At 38.3% G+C, this 23,801-nt stretch overlaps 1 protein-coding gene across 3 annotated transcripts in view; it reads right to left on the reverse strand.

Annotated features, from left to right (window-relative positions):
• The window catches only part of Tmcc1 (transmembrane and coiled-coil domain family 1), a 209,061-nt gene that overhangs the window by 175,103 nt on the left and 10,157 nt on the right, over positions 1 to 23,801 (reverse strand). For all 3 annotated transcript variants that reach the window (XM_063237767.1, XM_063237766.1, XM_063237768.1), the window contains exon 2: positions 20,798 to 21,046. The gene's annotated coding sequence lies outside the window, so the exon portion shown is untranslated. The remainder of the gene's footprint in view (positions 1 to 20,797; positions 21,047 to 23,801) is intronic.

Consider the following 23,801-nt stretch of genomic DNA (forward strand, 5'->3'; position numbering starts at 1 on the left):
ATTTCTACCCAAATTTTATGACCTAATAATTTAAGAAAAACAAGCCTTATTTCTGTCAGAAAGGTAATCTGTTTTTGTCACATCCTATTGCAGAATTAGCTGTCACAGGATTAGAGTACATCCATCTGAGGATAAAAGTCTAAGCAAAACCAACAAACCACACATTCACACACACACAAAACCCAACCCTACAATACTGGAATTTGATAAACATTCCTCAAGAATATGACAGTCAGTTGTTTCAATGGCACCTTTCATCTAAGGATCTCAAAATAAATGTTGTTTATTACTGAGAATCAAATTAGTGGTACCTTGGCCAAATAAAGAAATGTATTAATGGCTTAAAGGAATTCAATACTGATGTTCTAAAACCTAGCCCTTGATATAAAAATAAGACATAAATAATTCTATGTAACACTAGTATGACATAAGGAATACATACATTTAAAAGCCCCTGGCATCTCCTCAGTGACAGAACCACCTTCCATCACTCCTCACAAGTCCCTTCAACCACACCTGAGGGTATGCCAAAGAGGTAGCACCTGGAACCCCAGAGAGCTGCAGGATGGGCCTGGTAGCCCCGTGCACACACAGCTGTCCCCAGAAATGGGGCATGAGCACTTTGAACCAGAGCTTCTACGGGGAGGGTGGTGAGGAAATGCTGGGCCCTCATATGTCTTCCACTGGGCATTCCTGACCTGTAGTCTCTGTAATAAACTCATACACAGTAAGGTATCTTCCAGAGCTCTGCATGCTCCTCCAGTCAACTAACAACCCGAGAGGCTCGTTGGGACCTGAGTCACAGCCACATAGGCTAGCAGTACAGATAGTCAGGGACTGCACCAAAGGAAGGCCATCCTGCAGGACTGAGACCAACTACAAGGGACAGCATCAAACTGGACAGAATCAGTGCACACTTGGTGTCAGATAACTGGAGAATGTCACAATGTGGAAAAACCTTAGTTCATGTTGATAAAACTTGAAGAAACAAAGGGATTTGTTGATACCATCTCTTAAGCTTACCTTGCTGAACATATAAAAATAGAAAACCCAACAATACAAGCAATGCTGCTGGAATACTTGCTACTGAAGAGAACTAGCATTAATGTCATACCACATATGTGCCAGGCAGCAAGCTTAACATATATTATGTGTAGTGCACAAAACAATGGTAGACACTGTACCCAGAAGTTAAATTCATATTTCCTACTATACACATCAAGTAGCAATTAAAAACAAAACCTAGACACCAAAATGTGTCTCTGAAGGACAGTCAAAAAATTGTATAAATAAAATGAAATTCCATGTATAGATCTAGTATTCTAATTTTATATTTTTTAAATTTATTTTTAATTCTATTTAACTGGTACATAAATTTGTATATATCAATGGTATATGATTTTAACACGTTATTACTATTAATTTTACAATACTGGGTTTCAGTATATTTTCATCCATGTATAATACATTTTGATCATGTCTATGTCTCATTAGCCTCCCTTATATTCCCCTCTCTCTCCGTTAATACTTTCCTTTTGTTTAATAAAAGTCTCCTTAGCCTAGCATGATAGCACATGCCTGTAATCCCAACACTCTGGAAGGCCAAAGGCAGACAGATCATAAGTTTGACACCATATCTAAAAACAAAAACAGGGCTGCGCTCGGAGAACTGTGGAGTTTCCAGCAAGCAGGCGGGAGCACACTATCACCGGAGCTCAGCCTATTTGGGACTCTTGCACCGTCTGGGTGCAGAGTAAGGGCTAGATGGATCTGGGGTGCCTGTATCTGCCTCCCCGGGTGTCTGGAGGACTGTGGATTTCTCAGCAAGCAGGCGAGCATCACCAGTTCCAGAGGTCCCACGGCCTGCAGTAAGTGCCCAGTGCACTCTGCCCCAAGCCCAGACTATTGGGGACCCTCCAGGCTTCCGGGTGCAGTGAAGTGGCTAAGTGGGTCTGAGGCATCTACATTCACCTCCCCATTCCGGCTGCACTCGGAGAACTGTGGAGTTTCCAACAAGCAGGCGGGCACACACTAACCCAGGAGCCCAGCCTATTTGGGACTCTCGCACCATCTGGGTGCAGACCAAGGGCTGGGCAGATTTGGGTTGCCTGCATCCGCCTCCCTGGGTGTCTGGAGGACTGTGGATTTCTCAGCAAGCTGGCAAGCATCACCAGTTCCAGAGGTCCTGCAGCCTGCAGTAAGTGCCCAGTGCACTCTGCCCCAAGCCCAGACTGTTCGGGACTCTCGAGCCTTCTGGGTGCAGTGAAGTGGCTAAGTGGGCCCCAGGCGCCTACATCCACCTCCCCATTCTGGCTGTGCTCGGAAAACTGTGGAGTTTCCAGCAAGCAGGAAGGCGCACAGTGTCCCTGGAGCCCAGCTTGTCTAGAACTACGGAGTTCTAAACAGGCAGAAGAGGGCCACTGGTTCTAGAGGCCCAGGAGCCTGGGGGAACTGGGTGCCAGAGTTCCAGGAGCTGGGAACATAGAAGTGGATTTCCAACAGACCCTGAGGAAGCTTTCAAATGACACTTGAAACACAGAAATATAGGAAAATGACAAAACGAAAGACCAAATTACAACCTCAAACCTCCAGCCCACCTCAAGAAACCCTAGGAGCGATATACATAGAATAAAATATATGCCCTACACCTCAAATATCGGACATAATAGCTACTGAAATAAACAAGCAACTCCAGGAAGCTTTAAAGGAATTCAAACTCGAAATAATCTCCCAGGTAAAAGAAGAAATGATAAAAGAAGTGAAAGAGATTCTGAATATATTTAAAGAAAACATAGTTAAAAAATTGGAGGAACTAAACAAAAAGATAGAATCCCTAGATGAGCAATACAAGAAACAAACAGAATACATAAAGCAGATGCAAAGAGATATACAGGAAATAAAAAACTCCACTGAAAGCTGTAAAAACCGCCTCAATGAAAGTGAAGACAGAATTTCAGACTCTGAAGACAGGATTGCAGCTAGTAAACAGGAAAGGAAAGATCTTTTAAAAATAACAAGGAATCAGAAAATAATTCAACAACTGCAAGATGATGCAAAGAAAAATAACATAAGATTGATAGGGATTAATGAAAAGGAAGGGGACAACATAAAGGATGTCAAGAGGATATTTAGAGAAGTAATAGCTGAAAATTTCCCAAGCATGAGATCAGAAACCAACATTAGGTTCAGTGAAGCCTATAAAACTCCAAATAGTCATAACCAAAATAAAACTACACCCAGACATATAATAATCACCATCCCAGAAATCCAACACAAGAATAGATTATTAAAAGCCGTCAGAGAGAAAAGATAGATCATTTATAAAGGAAAACCTATCAGAATCAACAGCAGACTTCTCAGCACAAACAATAAAGTCAAGAAGAGCATGGAGTAAAGTATTCCAGATCCTAAAGCAAAATGATTTCCAACCTAGACTGATGTACCCTGAAAAACTATCATTCAAAATCGATGGTGAAATACAATACTTCCATGACAAAGAACAGCTGAAGAACTTCATGAACACCAAGCCAACCCTGCAAAAAATATTGAGAGACAGTTTAGATACACAAAGGAAAAAACTATTAAGCAAAGCAGATAATTAAACAGAACAGAAAGATAAATATGCAACAGCAGAGAGATAACATGTCAACAATAAACCAGCATATAACAGTTATAACCATTAATGTAAATGGTCTCAATGCACCAATCAAAAGAAACAGACTAGCAGAATGGATCAAGAAACAAAATCCAACCATATGCTGTTTACAGGAAATCCATCTAACCAAGAAGGATACTCACAGACTGAAAGTCAAAGGATGGAAAACAATACTTCACGCAACAGGAATCAAAAAAAAGCAGGAGTAGCCATTCTGTTTGCAGACAATGTGAACTTTAAACCAACAATGACCAAAAAGGACAAAGGAGGTCACTACATACTCATTAGGGGAAAACTCCAAGAGGAAGAGATAGCTATCTTAAATATATATGCACCAAACTCCAGAGCACCCAGTTATATAAAACAACTATTAACAGAAATGAAAACTCAAATTATCAGTAACACAATTGTAACAGGAGACCTTAACACGCCATTGATACCAAGGGACAGATCAACCAGACAGAAAATGAGCAAAGAAATAACAGAACTGAATCACATCTGTGAACAAATGGACTTGACAGACATATACAGAATGTTCTACCCAACAACATCAGAATACACATTCTTCTCAGCAGTACATGGATCATTCTCTAAAATAGACCATATATTAGCTCACAGAACATATTTAAACAAATGCAAAAGAGTTGAAATCATCCCTTGCATGTTATTGGATCACAGCACTCTGAAATTAGAAATTAATGATAAAAAATACTGCAAAAATCCCACGAATACATGGAAACTGAATAACACACTCTTGAGTAATCAGTGGATCACAGAAGAAATTAAAAAATAACTACAAGAAAATGAAAATAGGACTTCCGGGAGAACATGGCGGACAGATAACAGCTACTACGGAGGATCTCTGAAAGACTCGGCTCAGAAGTCAGGAAGGGTGCGGAGTAAGGAGACATAAGCCCGTGGAAATATGCTCTGCTGACTCAGGAACGAACTGGGCTGAGAGAAACCAACTTGGAATGCAGTCCTGGTGCTAAAACAGGAACAGAAAAGCCTCAGTGTGGAGGCTGGAGCCCGCGCCATTGGAAGCCACAATTTGGGTTTCCCACCATGCGGCAGCTGCCACTACGTCAGCTCAGCAAGGAGAGAGACGCGCGGAAGCTCTGAGAACAGGGGTCTGCGAACGGAGTCGAAAACAGGATGGGCAGGGAGGCGTGCACTGGCTTGTGGTGAGGTGAGTAAGAGAAACTGACACTCTACCACAGTTTGACTCCAGCGGAGGTCATTCTGGGCCCGGGCAATCCTGCAGGAGCAGGGCAGGTGGCAACTTCAGCCACACATCCCCCTCTCAGGCGGAATTGGTGAGGGGTGCCTAGCCTGCATGACGCTGCTGGCAGACCCAGTGGGCTGGCCCAACCGAGATCCCAGAGCCTGACAGTGGCCGGGAGAGGCAGGCCCCGTGTAGGCTGCCTGGTCTGGAACTTCTTGGTGTGCTGCGGTGGGCGGGAACACCTAACCAGCGCAATTCGATCAGGCTGTGGCTGACAGGGAGGGAAGCTGAGCCTCCTATGTAAGCCATATATAAGGAACAGAGAATATGGGGAGAGGCAGCAACAAGAAAGGCTCCTCGGCCCCCAATTCTGAGAAACAGGTAATAGCGGACACCGCACCAATAGACATAAAGTGCCATATAGAGAGCCTCATAGATCAGTTCAGGTATGAAGTTATCAATGACCTGAAGCTAGAAGTATGCAGAATAGTTAGAGAAATGCTAAGCACCACCCAAGAAAAAACAGATGGTGGAATGGAAGATCAGAAAAAGAGGGGAGAATTGTTCGATGGAGAAAACAGAGAAAGCATAGAATACGTGAAGCAGGTTCAAAGGGACTATCAAGAAACTAAGAAGTCTATCGAAAACTGGCATAACAGCTTGAAAGAAACTAAGGACAGACTATCTGAACTGGAGGGCAGATTTGTAATATGGGAGAATGAAATGAAAAACTTCTTAAAAATAACAAAGAAACAAACAGCAATAATACAAAGACAAGAAGATGATAAGAGGATCCATAACTTAAGGATTAAGAACATAAAAGAAGAAGTAGGGACACAAACAAATGAACTACAAAAGCTACTCACAGAAATAATCCAGGAGAATTTTCCTAATTTAGCAAAAGGTAAAGATACTCAGATGTATGAGGCATACAGGACCCCAGCTACCTACAACCCAAACAGAGCAACACCCAGGCATATAATAATAAAAATTCCAGAAATTCAATACAAGAACAGAATATTAAAAGCTGTCAGAGACAAGAAACAGACCACTTACAAGGGAACACCCGTCAAAATTACAGCAGATTTCTCTGCACAAACCATCAAATCACGAAGAGTGTGGGGGGAAATAATTCAAGCTTTGAAAGATAATAATCTCCAGCCAAGATTGAGATATCCTGCACAACTGTCCCTGGAAATTGATGGAAAAACAAGGTGCTTCCAGGATAAAGAGGAACTGGGGGAATCTGCAACCACCAATTCAACTCTACAGAGAGTATTGCAGGATATTCTAAAAAAAGAAAAATACAAAGAATCCAGAAATAGTGGCGGGGAGGCCACAACGAATGGAGCACAGAACAAAATGAAGAAGACAAACTGACAGCTACTGACAGAAAAAGAGCTCAACAGAAATGAGGCAGAGAAGACTGGATGATAGGAACAGCTATTTTGGAGAAAATGACATCTTAATAGGTAATACTGATCTAGTATCATCTTGTTTTGAAGTCTCATCAAGCTTTTGTTCTTCTGTCTCCATTGGTCTAAATAGGTTGTATCTTATTGGATTTTATTATGTACGATAGTATAAGCAAAAACCTTTTAAAGACAAGGAGATTATACAGAAACCATCGTTCATTTTCTGTTAGTCGATTCCAAATACCCTGTAATGCTGTCATTCTCTTAAATGGTTTTACATTGTTTTGATATATTTAATGCTACAGTATACGAAGTTGTACTCAAGGATTTCAAGGAAAGAGACAATATGGTAACTACTTTTATGTCAGGATTATCTGGTGGTGAAACACTATTCTGCTTAAATGGTTATGTTTTGATCTGCGCTGTTTCGCTGTTATGCCCTCTTTTATCTCAATCTCCACTCCATTATTTACTTTATTTTTATCCTTTTAATTAAGGGAAAAATAAATAAAAATAGCAGGATATATTATAGTAACCCACTTTGACTTTCCATTATCTCGATTTAAAGCCCTGTATTACTCTCACCATCTTGTTTTTGACTGATGTTCCCCTATTCTGTTTTGCTGGATAGTATCAGGTTCGAAAGTTTAGGCAACAGCTGTGAAGATAATGAGATTCATTAAGATGCCCATTCTCGTTGACTTTTATCTACTTTTGAAGACCTACAATGTCTCCAATGTTTTGGTTTTGTCAGTTTTGTTCTTTACTGTTTTGTTCAATTTTATTACAACTAATGATATAGGAAATTCTATTAGAGATAGTGGGAGGCATTATGGTAACCATTGTTGATCACCTTGTATTATGTTTCTACACTATCTATTATGTCTACCCTTTTGATTTGACCGACTCTGTTCTGTTATGTCACATTTGGTTTTACTCTCTTCCAAAAAAGTAATAAGAACCGTGGGAGTAATGAAACCCAAAATGTGTAATAGTCATTGTACAAAAGAGAGGATAAGAAAGTGCTCTAAACTATATAACTGCATGTATATTTAAGTGTATAAGATAGAAAATGGTATCACTGAGTTTTATTGGATCATTGAACAGAACTGTTTGCAGTATCATTGTTGGAATGTTCACTTTACAAGCTTTAATTTTGTGACTTGAACAATTATTTCTAAGATGACAATATGTAATCCATTAACTAGTAATTTTCTACTGTTTATTTTTTTTCTGTAAATCTGTATAACTTGTACCCTTTCTCTGCTTTTTTTTCTCCTTAAATAAAATTTTAAAAAAAAGAAAAAAAAAAAAAAGAAAATGAAAATACAGATAAAATTTACCGGAATCTGTCAGATGCAATGAAAGCTGTCTTCAGAGGAAAATTTACTGCACTGAGTTCCCACATCAGGAAAACAGAACGAATACAAATAAATAACCTGATGCTACACCTCAAACAGCTAGAAAAAGAAGAGCAAGTCAAGCCCAAAGCCAAAAGAAGAGAAGAAATTATAAAAATCGGAGCAGAAATCAATGCAATTAAGACTAAGAAATCTAAAGAATCAACGAATCAAAGAGTTGGTTATTTGAAAGGATAAATAAAATTGATAAGCCCCTAGCCAACCTTATTTTAAAAAGGGAAGAAAAGGCTCAAATTCATGTAATAAGAAATGAAAAAAGTGAAATCACTACAGACTCTACAGAAATACAGAAGATCATCAACACCTATTTTGAAAACCTCTACTCTCAAAGGTTTGATAACACAGAAGAAATAGACAGATTCTTAGAAACATATGAAGTACCAAAGCTAGATCAAGAGGATGTAAAACTGCTGAATAACCCAATCTCTATTAATGAAATTGAAAATGTAATCACCTACAAAGAAGAGCCCAGGCCCAGATGGATTCACTGCAGAATTCTACAAGAAATAAAAAGAAGACCTAATGCCAACACTCCTCAAACTCTTCAATGAAATTGAAAGGGAAGCAATCCTTCCTAAGTCATTCCTGGAAGCAAATATTACTCTAGTACCAAAACCTGAGAAAGACCCAACTAAAAAAGAGAACTATAGACCAATCTCCCTAATGAATACAGATGCAAAAATCCTCAATAAAATATTGGCAAATAGGATGCAGCAAATCATCAAGAAGATTATACACCATGACCAAGTGGGATTCATCCCAGGAATGCAGGGATGGTTCAACATACGTAAATCAATAAATGTAATCCACCATCTCAATAAAGCCAAAAGTAAGAATCACATCATCATTTCTATAGATGCGGAAAAAGCCTTCGATAAGGTCCAACATTCATTCATGATAAGAACTTTACAGAAAATTGGAATAGATGGGTCTTTACCTCAATATAATAAAGGCCATTTATGACAAACCAACAGCCAGCATCATACTAAATGGCCAAAAATTGAAAGCCTTTACTTTAAAATCAGGCACAAGACAAGGATGTCCTTTATCACCACTCCTATTTAATATAGTACTGGAAGTACTAGCTAGAGCAATTAGATGAGAAAGAAATAAAAGGGGTAAAGATAGGAAAAACAGAAGTTAAATTATCATTGTTTGCAGATGACATGATACTCTACATAGAAGACCCCCTAAACTCCATTGAAAGACTCTTAGATATAATAAATAAATTCAGTAACGTAGCTGGATACAAAATCAATACTCAGAAATCAATAGCATTCCTATACACGAACAACAAAATCACAGAGAGGGAAATAAGAGAAACCACACTCTTCACACTAGCAAGCAAAAAAATGAAATATTTAGGAATTACTCTTACGAAAGAAGTGAAAGACCTATACAGGGAAAATTATAATACACTGAAAAAAGAAATTGAAGATGATCTCAGAAAATGGAAAGACATCCCTTGCTCATGGATACGAAGAACAAACATTGTGAAAATGGCCGTTCTCCCAAAACTGTTATACAGATTCAGTGCAATCCCAATAAAAATACCATCAACATACCTTATAAATCTAGAGAAATCACTCCTAAAATTCATCTGGAACCAGAAGAGACCTAGAATAGCAAAGGCAATTCTAAGTAGCAAAGACAAGGCAGGAGGCATCACAATCCCTGACTTGAAGTTATACTACAAAGCAACAGTAGTAAAATCAATATGGTACTGGAATCAAAACAGAGACGAAGAACAACGGAATAGATTAGAAGATACAACCACAACTACAAACACACTCAACCACCTTATCTTTGATAAAAGAGCCAAGCAGGTTCACTGGAAGAACGACAGTCTCTTTAATAAATGGTGTTGGAAAAACTGGCTTTCCATTTGCAGAAAACTAAAGCTAGACCATGCCTATCACCATGTACTAAATTAAAATCTAAATGGATCAAAGATCTGAATATTAAAACAGAAACACTAAATCTATTGGAAGACAAATTGGGTAGAAATCTTGAAGACATAGAGGTAGGTAGAGAATTCATGAACAGGACTCAAACCGCACAGGAAATACTTCCCAGAATCAATAACTGGGACCACCTCTTATTAAAAAGTTTCTGCACGTCAAAAGAAATCTCCAGCATAGTGAAAAGAAAACCCACAAACTGGGAAAAGATCTTAGTGAACTCCCCCTCAGACAAGGGACTTTTGTCTAAAACATATAAAGAATTTAAAAAACTCAGACCCCCCAAATTCAAGATCCAATCCAAAAATGGGCATCTGAGATGAATACACACTTCTCAGATGAAGAAATACAAACTGCAAATAAATACATGAAAAAATGTTCATCATCATTGGTCATTAGAGAAATGCAAATTAAAACCACACTGAGATTCCATCTCACTCCTGAAAGAATGGCCAGGATCAAGAAAACTAACAACAACAAATGCTAGAGAGGCTGTGGGGAAAAAGGAACTCTCCTACACTGTTGGTGGGAGTGTAGACTGGTACAACCTTTGTGGAGGTCTGGAGATTTCTCAAAAAGCTGGGATTGGAAGTCCCATTTGTTCCAGCTATTCCACTTCTAGGCATATTCCCAGAATAACTGAAAGCATCATACCACAGTGATATATGTGCACCTATGTTTATAGCAGCACAATTTGTAATCACCAGATCTTGGAAACAACCCAAGTGTGCATCAACTGAGGAATGGATAAAAATGTTGTGGTATTTCTATACAATGGAGTATTATTCAGCTATAAAGAAGGATCACATTGAGATATTTATCAATAAATGGGCGCAGCTTGAGACCATACTCATAAGTGAAATAAATCAATCTCACATGTGTGAATACCGAATAGTTTCCCTAATGTAAGTAATGATTCAAATATATAAAAGTATGTGGTAATCATGATTCCCCATTATGTGGCCTTGAAGCCTTATAAAGTTTTCACTTATTAATTGGAAAGATCTTAGTGAACTAATTAAAAGAATGGCTTTATTCTGGGCTGCTTGATATGGAAATATTTGAAGCTATAGTATATGAAGTTATATTCAAATATTTCAAGGAAAAAGACAGACACTATGGTAACTACTATTAAGTCGTTTTATTTGGTGGTGAAGCACTAGGTTGCTGAAACAGTCATGACTTGACCTGTATTGTTATGTTGTTATGTCTTCTTTTATCTCAATCTCTCCCTTATTCATTAAAAAAATTATTTAGTTATTTTTTATGATTTTTTAATTAAGGGGAAAAATTAAAAAATTAGCAGGATATATTATAGTAACTTTTTTGATTTCCTATTAACTTGATTTGAAGTCCTGTAATACTCCCACTATCTTGTTTTGACTGATTAGACTCTATTCCGTTCTGTATGATAGTATCAAGTTTGAGGGTATAGGCAACTACTTTGAAGGCAATAAGATTCACTATGATGCCCATTCTGGTTTGACTATTATCTCCTTTGGAAGTTCTGTAATGTTTACAATGTTTAGGTTTTATTGGTCTTGTTCTCTATTGTTTTGTTCAACTTTATAATACCTAATGAGATAGACAATTCTTTTTAAGGAAGCAAGAAGCATTATGGTAACCACTGTTGATAACCTTGTACTCTGTTTTTACATCATGTGCTATGTCTATCATTGGTTTTGACTGACAGCTTTGTTTTGCCATATTTGACTTTATTCTCTTCCAAAAAAAAAAAAAAGTAATAAGAACTAAAGAGTAAGGGGCTGGGGATTTAGCTCAGCGGCATAAGCACCTGCCTTGCAGGCAGGCGGTCGTGAGTTCGGTCCCCGGTACCGATAAAAATGAAAAAGACAAAAAAAAAAAAAAAAAAAAAAGAACTAAAGAGTAATAAAATCCAAAGTATTTTAAATTTTGTTGTAAAAAAGAGAGGGAAAAAAAAGTGCTCTAAAGGATACAACTGCAAGTGTGTTTAGGGGTGTTAAATAGATGACCATATTAATGTTTTTGGTTGGATCACTGAACACAACTGTTTGCAGTCTCACTGTTTGAATGTTCACTTTGTATGCTTTGATACTGTGACGAGCAACTATCTCTAAGATGATAATGTGTAATCTATTAACTGGTGATTACTGGCTTTTTTTTTTTTTTTTTTTTTGTAGTTCTGTATTGCTTGTACCCTTACATCGCTTTGTTTTTAAATAAAATTAAAAAAAAATAAAACACAAAAGGCTGGGGATGTAGCTCAGCATGAAACCCCTGGATTTAATCCCCAGTATTGAAAAAAAAATCTCCTTTCTATTTTTATGACTTTTTTTAGAGTCACATATTAAGGGGAAATATATAATACCTATCTGAATCTAACTTATTTCATTTAACATGGTGATCTCCAATTCCATTCATTTTCCTGCAAAGGACATAATTTCATCTTCTTTACAGCTCAGTAATACTCCCTTGTGGCCAGGTATGGTGGTACACACCTTTAAGCGCAGGACTCCGACAGCTGAGGCAACAGAATTGCCGAGAGAGTTCAAAATCTGTCTGGATACAAACCAAGAACCCTGCCACATTAAAAAAAAAAAAAAAAAAAAGCAAATAAAAAAACTGCAATGTGTATGCATACCAGATTTTCTTCATCCATCCATCTGTTGATGGGCATCTATACTGGTTCTACTTCTTGACTACTATGAATTGTGCCACAGTGAACAAAGGTATGCCAGAGTGACCACAGGACGCTGACTTCAAATTCCTTTGGGTATATACCAGTGGTACAGTTGGTTCAAATGAAACTCTATTTTTACTTTTGGAGGGAATCTCTATGCCATGGTGGCTGTATTAATTTACATTCCCACAAGCAGAGTAGGTGGTTTCCTTTTCTCCACATATTTGCTGGCATTTAATGTGCTTTGTATCCTTGGTGACAGCATGCTTACTGGGTGAGATGGGATCTCAGTGTAGTTTTGATTTGCATTTCCCTACTTCATACATTTTTTTAAGAACTACCTTTTTAGCCCTGTACACTCTTGCTGACTGGCAGAGATTTCATTTCCTATCTTCCCTAGACATGAAGGAACTAAAGTCAACAAGACTTTCAATACTTTTTCATTATTATAAATATCAGCACTAGGAAGAGGTCACTAGAGGTCAGAAACTCTTAAAAACTGGCAAAGATTTAAGAGGGATCATGTAGACCAAACTCTTGCAGGAACATCATCTATAACATTGTCAGAAAACAATATCCAGCCTATACTTGAATACTTCTGATGGCAAAGCCCCCCTCACAGGTAAGAATTTACAACCCTGAACAATCCCAATGACACTTCATGCTGTTAGGCAGAACACAGCCCACGAAAGGGCTTCTTCCCACGGCGGGACAACATCCACCTATGGAGCAGCACAGACAGGGACACTACTTACTCAAGACAACTCTTCAAGTATGTGCAGATGGTTAGGTTCCCGAGGCTTATCCTCTTTATCTGGGTCTCATTCATTTGGACAAGTCAAATGATCATTGTCCAATAAAAGTGTAATATGGTAAATGCACGTTAATTCTCCATATAATACCTGAGCTATAAGAACACAGAGACCAATACATTTCTTACCCACCACTGTGCAACTGTAAATGTTCATCAAGAGCCCCTCACAGCTGCGTCATATAAGCAGCTTTCAAATAGAAAACATATAACTGTGAGTTATGGCTTGTGTCTAGATGTCCTTCCAAAGCCTCATGTGGTCATAGGTGGGGCTTTCTCAGAGGCGGATGGACCTAGGGTGTGTGATGCTGGAACTGATTCATGGTGCTATGCAAAGGCACTAAGATTAAAGGTATGAGTTTACCCTTGTTGCTTTGCTACCTTCTGCCTGCCATAAACCGTTTCTCCTCTGTCACCCCACCCTACCTTGGAGCCAAACAATTATAGACTGAAACCTCAAAGAATTGTGACCTAATTAAACCTTTCCCCCTTTAACTTTGGATGGCAAGTATTTTATCTCAGCAACAAAAAAAGTAACTAAGACACTCCAGGGCTAGCATGTAGCTCAGGGGCAAACACTTGCCTATCCTAGACAAGAGCCTGGGACCCATCTCCAGCAGCACAAAAGAGCAGGACCCTTCCATCTCTATTACAACATCTTGACACTTTTATACTTCACACCTCCTTGAATCTGCCTGATTGTCTTTGATGCTACATGTTAGATAACCTTACCAGGTTTAGTATTATTTATAAATTTTGGTAAGCCTTTTATCCTACTATTATTCAAGATACACAGAGCTTAACAATAGTAAATTTATAATCTTGTATAATTACAACTGAAACATGCCAAAAAAAGTTAACTACGTAAAATGACTTGAAAAGGATATTGCAAGCCATATAGCAATAAACAGGCTAGTTCTAAAACTGATTTTAAAAAATTAATTGATCCAGGGCTGGGGATTTAGCTCAGTGGCATAAGCACCTGCCTTGCAAGCAGGCAGTAGTGAATTCGATCCCTAGTACTGATTAAAAAAAAAAAATCAATTGATTCATCAATGAAAAAAGGAACACTCTAACAACCAGTTATCAGAAAAGGAAACACATACTGTATTTGCTTTTTTTTCCTAAGTACTGAGATCTGAACCCAAGGCTTCACACATGCTAGGTAAACGCTCTATCACTAAGCTACGGGATATTCTGAACACTGTTCTCTGTTTTGCTTACTTTTGATACAGGGTCTCAGTTAAATTCCTAGCCTTGAATTTGTAGTCCTCCTGTCACAGCCTCTGAAGCAGCTGGGATTAAAAACATATGATGGCTGGGGATTTAGCTCAGCAGCATAAGCGCCTGCTTTGCAAGCAGGCAGTCGTGAGTTCAATCCCTGGTACCGATAAAAAATGAAAAAGACAAAAAAAAAAAAAATTTGAAAAAAAAAAACATATGATGACAGACATGATTTGACAAATAATTTTTACACAGATAAAAACTTCTAACCTCATTTACAAAATTAATGTAAATTAAATCTACAATATGATACAATCTTGCACTGGTCAGGATGACAATGATCAAAATGTTTTGTACCACACCTAATTTGTAAAAATAATGGGGAAATAAGCACTCTCAAAAGATTGCTGGTTGTAAAAATGATTCCATTTCTTCAGAGAACAATTTGAAAATATCTATAAAAAATATAATTACAATGACTTTTTCTTTGGCACTTAGCTGTTCATTGAAGCATTTCTAGCAGCAGAAGTGCTAGAGAGATAATTCAGAATCAATGAAACAGTTCCCACAAATTTGTTTCAACAAGCTCCACAGGTGATACTTACACAGTTCACACAGCACTGTTTAGGAGATTTCTAAGAATTCTTTCAATGTAAAATGGCAAAGCTTCCTAGTAAAAACTTTTTATTTTGCTCTCTGTTTCCTGTCTTTGAATGTAGCCATCTGTGTTAACTAGAGTGCAGATACTATTCTATAACCAACAGGTGACACAGGACACTGAAAGGCCAACCCACCAAGGCAAGCAGGAGTAAAGGGACAACCCTGAATATTGCTGAACTGGTGAACCAGCACTGAGTGACCCATCTGTTTGCTTCTGTTTGTAGGAAACAACTGAATCTGTCTGTTTTAGTTACATTAGAGATTTACTACTATGATTTATAAGTGAACCCTAAGTGGTAGCCTTTCTGCTGATAGAAATAAGGGAACCTGGAGTCCTAGTAGAACATGTGACAGACTGATTGTCTGGAGACTGGCACTGACTATAGATGCAATATGGGCATCATGTAAAGTGGGAGTGAAACACTATGCAGCCATAAAAATGGCAAGTTTATAACTACTATGTTAAGAAGAAGAAACAAGGTGCAGGACTGTTTAAACCGTGAGCCTCTACTTTAGTTTTTTAAAGGTAGGATATAAATATATATGTGTATATTTTTATGTATCTATAAAATATCTGGAAGACACAAAAGTGGTAAAAATGGCTGGGAAGTAGAGATTTGTTTCACAGTAGACTCATATTTGTATATTCCTACTCAAAGTTTGAAATAAAAAATTTAAAATACTCCAAGGTATAAAAAATACAGTAAATAAATTTTTTAAAATTTATTACAGTAAAAGACTGCTATGAATTCCCCTCCAAATACCCTCACTTCCAACACACTTATCCTTTGTTCTTGCCATTGTCTGAGGAGCCCTTTTTTGGGTCTTTAGCTGGATTGTCATTGGCCAGAATTGATCTAAAAGTTTACCTTTATGGTCATTTTTACTTTGGGGAAGAGCCAGAAGTTACATGGTGTCAAATCCAGTGAATACGGTAAATAAGGACACACTAATTTTATTTGACAGAAATTGCTGTTTGATTAATGAAGAGTGCTAAATTGCTGTTTGATTAATGAAGAGTGCTTAACAAATACAGTGAATATGTAAATTTAGGACTGGGGACTTAGCTCAGTGGCATAAGTGCCTGCCTCGCAAGCACATGGTCGTGAGTTCAATCCCCAGTACCAAAAAAAAAAAAAAAAAAAAAAAAAATGTAAATTTAAAAATTTACTATAGTAAAAGACACGCTGCCCTCCCCCTCTCTCAAAATACTCCTCCTCTTAGCAATGTGTCTTTTATTGCAATGCTTTTTTAAAAAAATCTAAACAGTTACTGTATTTTTCTATCACTCCTTTTGTGTGTAAGAAAAATTTTAGAAAGGGTCAAAGCTATTAGGCAAAGTTCCTTAATTTTATCATTTGAATACTTGCATCTGGGGGCTGGAGGTTTAGCTCAGCGACATAAGCGCCTGCCTTGCAAGCAGGCAGTCGTAAGTTTGATCCCTAGTACCCATAAAAAGGAAAAAGCCAAAAAAAATACTTGCATCTGACATTAACACCTTGCCACTAGAAGATGCTTAAATGTCTGCTGACTTGAATTGCTGTAGGATCAATTCCATGAACCACCACTTATGACAAGAATCTAAAAAGCAAAAAGTTTATTCTCTACAATCACAATGTATCACATAATTGCTTTTTTGTATACTTATAATGTCTCAGTACTGTCCTGTCAGCAAGGAAAAGTAAGCACACAACATTCCATATGCCCACACTGCACTAAGATAATCAGTACCAGTCTGGACCACTAACAAATCCTAGCCCTAAATTGCTACTTCGTTTGCATTAGAACATAAACTTAATTGGGAGGGAAAGTTACCCTCTTGTATCTTCAACATCTTCACCAAACCAACATATATTTCAGTACTCATTATCTTTTAAATAAATAATTGGGAAAAAGTCTTAAATAAAGTCCTAAATAAAGTTGTATCTAACCCCAACTAGTCTACTCTGGCTATTTACGTAAACTTCTCTGGCTGAGGACACTAAACAGATTACATATTTGTAGTCAGAAATCACACTGAGTGAGGAGGTCTCACAAGCCTCTTTGACCCTTTAAAGTGTCTTCCAGCCTTATAGGAAGGAAGAGTAGTCAAATGGTCCCTAGCTAAACCTCATTTTTTTGCTTTTTAGAATGATTGCTAAGCCAATTTAAAAACCCTGCAAGCATGAAACAAAAACTTAGGAACAATCAGTGGTTGAGAATGCCTGAAATATACCCTCAAAGTACATTCCCCAATAATACTTTAAATGAACAACAGAGCCATGTGCTAGTAATATTACTCAAATGTCCTAAATTTTTCTTATGAAGAGTATTTATCTAGAGTTATAGATTTTTATCCAAGTGTTCAATCTTACCATGGTTTCAAAAACACTTTGCTTTTGCAACTAGACTTTAATCTCCAACCAGACGTTTATCTCCACAGCCTCACTAATGTTACTCTTAATCAAGGTTACTACATTGCTAATCAGATGGTTAACCCTCAGAGCAACTAACACCATTGGCAACTCCCTACTCAACTGGCTTCATCTGGTTTTAGTGTTCTCAATGTCCCTCCTCTCTTCCCTGGCCACCACAATCGGAGGTAACTAAGTTCTGTAACCACTGCTTCCTTCCATCCCTACTCCCTATTGTCAGTAACACTCAGGTCACTCCAGCAGATCCTTCCCTCTTCAATTCCAGGCTCGTAAAACCAAGTGCCAGCCAACAGCTCCTTCCAATAGATAATTCAGTTCCACAAATGAGCTCCTGTTCTCCCCCCCACCACCTTGATTCTCTTTCAGTCTTCCCCATCACAGCAAGTAGAAACTACATCCTTCTAAGAAGTTAGCGCAAAACTCTTTCTTTCACAGAACATACATAGCCTACCAAAACTTGTTGACTTTATTGGAAAAGTATATACAGAATCAGAGTATGTGTCACCACTGTCCCTGCTATCCTCCAGCATACACCCTTGTCTTCTCTCACATTCAATCACAACACCTCGTGTGTGATTTGCTTGCTTTGCCCTGCCCAACCAACCACCACTCTACTGTCAACACAGTGGTTTGAGGAGTAATCACATCATCTACTGCCCAAGCCCTCTGACACTTCCTCTCTCCCTCAGCATCAGATTGAAGGTCGAAGGAAGAGCAGGCAACCTTGGAGCTTCCGGCAAACAGCTCTCAAATCAAAATCTCTCAGGCAGCCCATGTGAGAAGGCCCAGAAGGCACCACAGGAAAAGTGCCCAATCTGCCACCCTCAGGCACACATTTGTCCCAGGTGTCAGCACACATCAGGAGTGCTCCTTATGCATTGCATTCAAGCCTTTACTCAAGTGACGCTCTCTGTGAGGTCATCTGTGATTACTCAATCCCCTCAATTTAAACTGTTCCTATTCTCCTGTTTCCATTTTAAAGGCTACAAGAACACTGAGCATATGTCTATAATCCAGTTATAAGAGAGGCAGGGAAGCACAAGTTCAAGGGCAGTATGGGCAACTTAGTAAGACAGCAGCTCCAAAACAAAAAATATATATATAAAGTTACAGACTGTGTCTGTGAGGTTTTTTTTCTTAATTGTTTTTTGGAGACAGGGTCTCAATATGTAGGTCAGGCTGACTTTAAACTCACTCCTTGGCCCATGCTGGCCTCAAATTCATGGCAATCCTCCTGTATCAGCCTCCCGAGTGCTGGAATTACAGGTGTATACCACCATGTCTTGCAAAGACTGCATCTTTATATTGTTTATCTCTTCATATAATACATAAGCACTATGAGGGCAGAAATTTTTGTCAATTTTCTTCTCCCACTATACCCAGAACAGAGTAACCACTTAACATTTTTTAAAGTATAAAATAAAATGAGTTTTCTCTCCAATATAATAGTCACTAAACCTTTTAAAATGGTTCCTTATTACAGAAGTTGACTTTTCCCCAGCATCACGTACAACGAATGTGTGTTTTAAAATACAGTATACTAGGCTATACCAGGAAGCAAATCCAGTCTGAGAACCAGTGCCAACTGCAAGCCACCACCAGACCAGGAACAGCCAGACCCAAGTCTCTCCCCTTCACGGACTGAGGGGAGAAAGAACAAGGAAGCAAACCCAGTCTTTGAACTAGCGTCATGTGTGGGCTGCCACCAGACCAAGAACAGCCAGCCCCCAATCCCTGAGCTGGTACACAAGAAGTACCAATTCCTCCCACCCCATCCCCTGCGGTAAGTGACCGGCTTATCCAGTGAAACACAGGCTGTGATGATAGCTATTGAGATGAAATGCAATTGGGTGCCTGTGGTGCTTTGCTATTTCACTAACATTACAGGTCTAGGGCCAGTGGTCTGATCATAGGCTCAGAGGACAGTGGTATACAGTGTGACATGTAGCAGGGATTTCCTTCTGAGGGTTGTAGCCATTGTTGATTCTCTATGGTCTTGTTTTGAAGTCCTATATCATTTCCATTGTTTTGTTGGGTGGGGTTTATTCTCTTTTGTTTTGTTTATGTTAAATCTGATGGCAAAGATAGCAAGATATATTATGGTAGCAATTTTGGATTTACTATTGGCTTGTCTTGAAGTTGCATTCATTGTTTTGTTTTTATTATTTCTATTGTGTTCTGTTTGATTTTTACTATGTCTGCAGCTACTTTGAAGACATCAAAAGGCATTATGATAACTACTGCTGATTTCATAATGTTTTGTAGTCCTGTATCTCTGACACTAGTTTGTTTTGATTGGTTTTATTCTGTTTTATCCTCTTTAAAATAAAACAATAAAATACGATATACTAAGCAAGCACTGTATTTCCTGATTAAGAGTGGAGTCTCATACCAGGTGTGGGATGTGCATCTGTAATTCTAGCACTTAGGAGGCTGAGATTACAAGAGGATCACAGAGAGCTCAAGGCCAGCCTGGGCTGCATAGTGAGTTCAAGACCAGCCTAAACTCCATGGCAAGACCCTGTCAACCCCCCCCCCCCGAAAAAGAATCGAGAATTACAAATCTGATTAATGTTCATGGTAGGCCTATGCCATCAAAAGGTCACAGAAAGAAAAACTGAGACTGAGTGAAAAGAATGAGCATGCCTCAAACCTATGATGCAGTAATAATGCTTACACTGATCTTGAATACAAATTTTCTCATCTGATCCTCAACAATGCCTTAAACTGTAAAAAGTAAGTAACAATTTGCCCATTTTAGAAGTGAGAAAACAAACACGAACTATAATTCTCACGGTATGGCAATGATGTCAAAACTGAGACTGAAATCTCTCAATTTTTTGTTCAAAATCTATGTTGTCACACCTTCCCTTGCAAATGACACTGTACCAAGCTATAAAACTGTGTAAACATATATTACGTGGCAGATACTAACTTTTCCCAAAGGTTTACACAAAATGGGAACAAAGTTCACCAAAGTCACATTGAACTTGAAGAATTAAAAACTCAAACTGCTTCCTGTTACTAGTCCAGTGGTGGTGACCCTATAGCTCTGTACTGTAGAGGACTGTCTTGTTTCATTGAAAGTTCTAAAAGATATGCCATCACTGGTCCAACCAAATGTCCAACAAGATTCAGAAAGAATGTTAAGAAATGGCCTGTGAGACACAACCAGAAGTTCTTGTTTAGTCACTATAATTGCTAGACAGAAAATGGGAGAAATGAAAATGGAACAACTTAATGAAAGAAAAATGAGTTCTAGACAGGAAAGTGTTATTGTAGTATCATTATTTTGCACTCCCCTGAGGGCCTAAGTAATGTGATTTTGCACAAGAAGAAAAACACTTACCTCCTTAAAATCCAAGGAACAGTCTTCCTTTCTTTGCATAGATGAGAACAAACAGTTGTAATCCAAAATGTTTCTCAGAAAGTTCTTTTTTAAAAAAAGACATAGAAATAGATGATCCTTATAAAAAGAGATCCGATTTGGGAGGATGGACACTGTGTCTTCCAAATCCTGTGACCAGCTGCTCAACAAGCATCAGCATCTGCAGAAAGAGCTGACTGTAGGTACCTCTTCTCCAGAGGGTAACACCAGCTGGGATATAGGAACAAGAGAAAGAGAAAGAAATGCTACTGAGTGTTGAATACAGGTATCTTGGCTGACAGACATAACCAGTTCTCAGGCTCAAAACTTTTTTGAGTTAACATTAGCGCACATCAAAAGATCACAACGAAGTAATGTGTGTGGCCAACCCCAGTTGGCACTGGGATTTTAAATAACAGCAGCAAGCAAAGGTACATGACAGTGGGCAACCCTGCCTGATTACTAATAGATAAGTCAAACAGTAATGATGCAGAAAAAAAAATACGTCAAGTCTTAACAGCAAGATAATCATCATATCACACAAATATACATTAAATAATATAGTCTGTATCAGTGGTGGTGAACCTATGGCACATGTGCCACAGCAGGCATACAGAGCCTTCTCTGTCAACATGCAAGCCAAGTCCCCCTAGCAGCTTAGTATCAGAAAATAGTTGTTTTTTTCTAAACTGGTCTATACATTCTAAACAAATCAAGCATTCTGGCATTTTATAATAAAATGCAAACTGTGTCAACAGAAAACATAGAACAATCATGCAAAACTACATACAGAAGTCTATCAGAGAAACTAAAAGTTAATGTGGAAACTGAAGGACATTCAAGTTAACTTGACCTAGGGTAGTTTTGTATACCCCTGTTAACAAGTAATAGAACTGGAAACTTGTTATAATTCAGAAACAAATGCAGACAATACTTAATCCTGCCATATAACACATTTCTATCGAACTACAAATTACAGTATACTGAAATAAAACATTGTATGAAATTAACAGCAGAAGAACAGACTAATGAATATAAAGACACAGCAACAGACACTAGCCAAAACATAGCCAAGTACAGTGGCACACATCTGTTATCCCACCATCTTAGGAGGTGGAGGCAGGAAGATGACAAGTTAGCAAAACCTTGACTCAAAATTAAAAATAGCTCAGTGTAAAGGCCTTGGGTTCAATCTCCAGTACAGAAAGGAGGAAAGAGAAAAAAGGAGGGATAGAGTCAGATAGACTGACTCAGCATAGAGTGAGACTAGAAAAAAAGAACATAGTAGTGAGCTGAGCTATAAGACAATCTTAAGGAGCGTAATACCATGTGTAACAGAAATGTGCAATATATGGAGAAATAATAACCAAAAGTTTTCCAAATTTGATGAAAAGTTCACAGCTTCAAAAACCTCAACAAATACCACATACAAAGGGGGGTGAAAAAAACCAGGGCACATCAACATGAATTACTTAAAACTCATATAAGGGGCTAGGGATATAGCTCAGCAGTGTAAACACCTGCCTGGCAAGCACAAGGTCATGAGTTTGATCTCCAGTACCAAAAACAAAACAAACTCATAAGGAAAAAGCACTGTAGAAAATAAAAAGTACAGTGGTATCTTGGTTCATGAATTTAATTTTTTTCATGATTCTGGGTAAGAAAGCTACAGTCATGTTTGTCACCTGATACAGAGCCTGTGAACAAAAACAAAATTTTGCAAAACACTTTGATCTGCAAACAAAAATTGTTCACAAAGTGTTTATGAACCAAGGTACCATGTATTTTAAAATCATATGTTTGGTTTTGAATATCAAAATAATATCCAGGGAACTCTTAAAATTCCACAACAGTGTCAAAAATAACAAACAAGCAACTGGATTCAAAGTCAACAAAGGATCTAAACAGATGTGTCTACACAGAAGACACAGGAAAAGCCAGAAAGCCAAGGAGGAGATGCTCAGAATCACAGCCACTTGAAAATGCAGATCACAAGTATAGGGCAGATCAAACTGACTCCCACCAATTAGGGAGACTATTGTAAAAAACATTTTTTTAAAGGAAAAGAAGTCTTGGTAAGGGTGAGGAGAAAGTAGAACCCTTGTCAGCAGCATTATGCACACGAGCTAAAGCTAGAAACAACCCAAGTGTCTGTAAACAGATGAATGGATGTACTGCTCAGCTTTCTTGCTAGGACAAAACACCAGACAACTGCAACTTGAGGCAGAGAAGTTTATTTTAGCTCACAGTTTCAGAATTTTCAGTTCATGGTCAGCAGGCTCCAAGGCAGAAACATCATGGTGGAAGGGCAGGACAAAGGGAAAGCTGCTCAAGTAATGGAATGCAGGAAGGAATGAGCAGGAGAGTTCCTAGATAGAGTCCCAACGGCCAATCGCCCCCACTCCGTGACCCACTCAGACACTTGCAGAAATGTGCTTTACTTATTTCCTAGGAAACTCTGAAGCTGATCCAGTTGACAATAAAGAAAGTGCCACAATGGATAAACAAAACATGGTATGGACAAAAAGGGGAATATTATTCAGGCTTAAAGGAAAAAGCTTCCCCATATGCCACAATGTGGACAAACCTAAGGACACTGTGCTGTGTATAAGAACAAAAATCATAGTAAGACAAAACTGTGTAATTCCACTTTTATAAGGTAGCCAGAGTGATCAAGTTCATAGAAAACAGAATGGCAAGTGCCAGGAGTTGTGGGAGGGGAACTAAAGTTGGATTTCAAGGAATACCAAGCTTCACTTTTGCTGAGTTCTGAAGGTGATTGGTAATGACATTACACATTTTAAATCTACTTAATGCCACTAAACTATATATGTAAAAGAGTTATGGTAGCATATTTTATATCATGTGTATTTTACCACAATAAAATAAAAATTTTGAGAGCTAGGTGCAATAGCACATGCCTGTAATCTCTAGTTGGAGGCCTAGATGAGAAGATTATGAGTTGAGACCAGCCCAGGAAAATTAC

The sequence above is a fragment of the Cavia porcellus genome, unplaced genomic scaffold (genome assembly GCF_034190915.1).
Source record: "Cavia porcellus strain 051 isolate PalLab524CR breed Dunkin Hartley unplaced genomic scaffold, mCavPor4.1 scaffold_27, whole genome shotgun sequence".
NCBI lineage: Eukaryota > Metazoa > Chordata > Mammalia > Rodentia > Caviidae > Cavia > Cavia porcellus.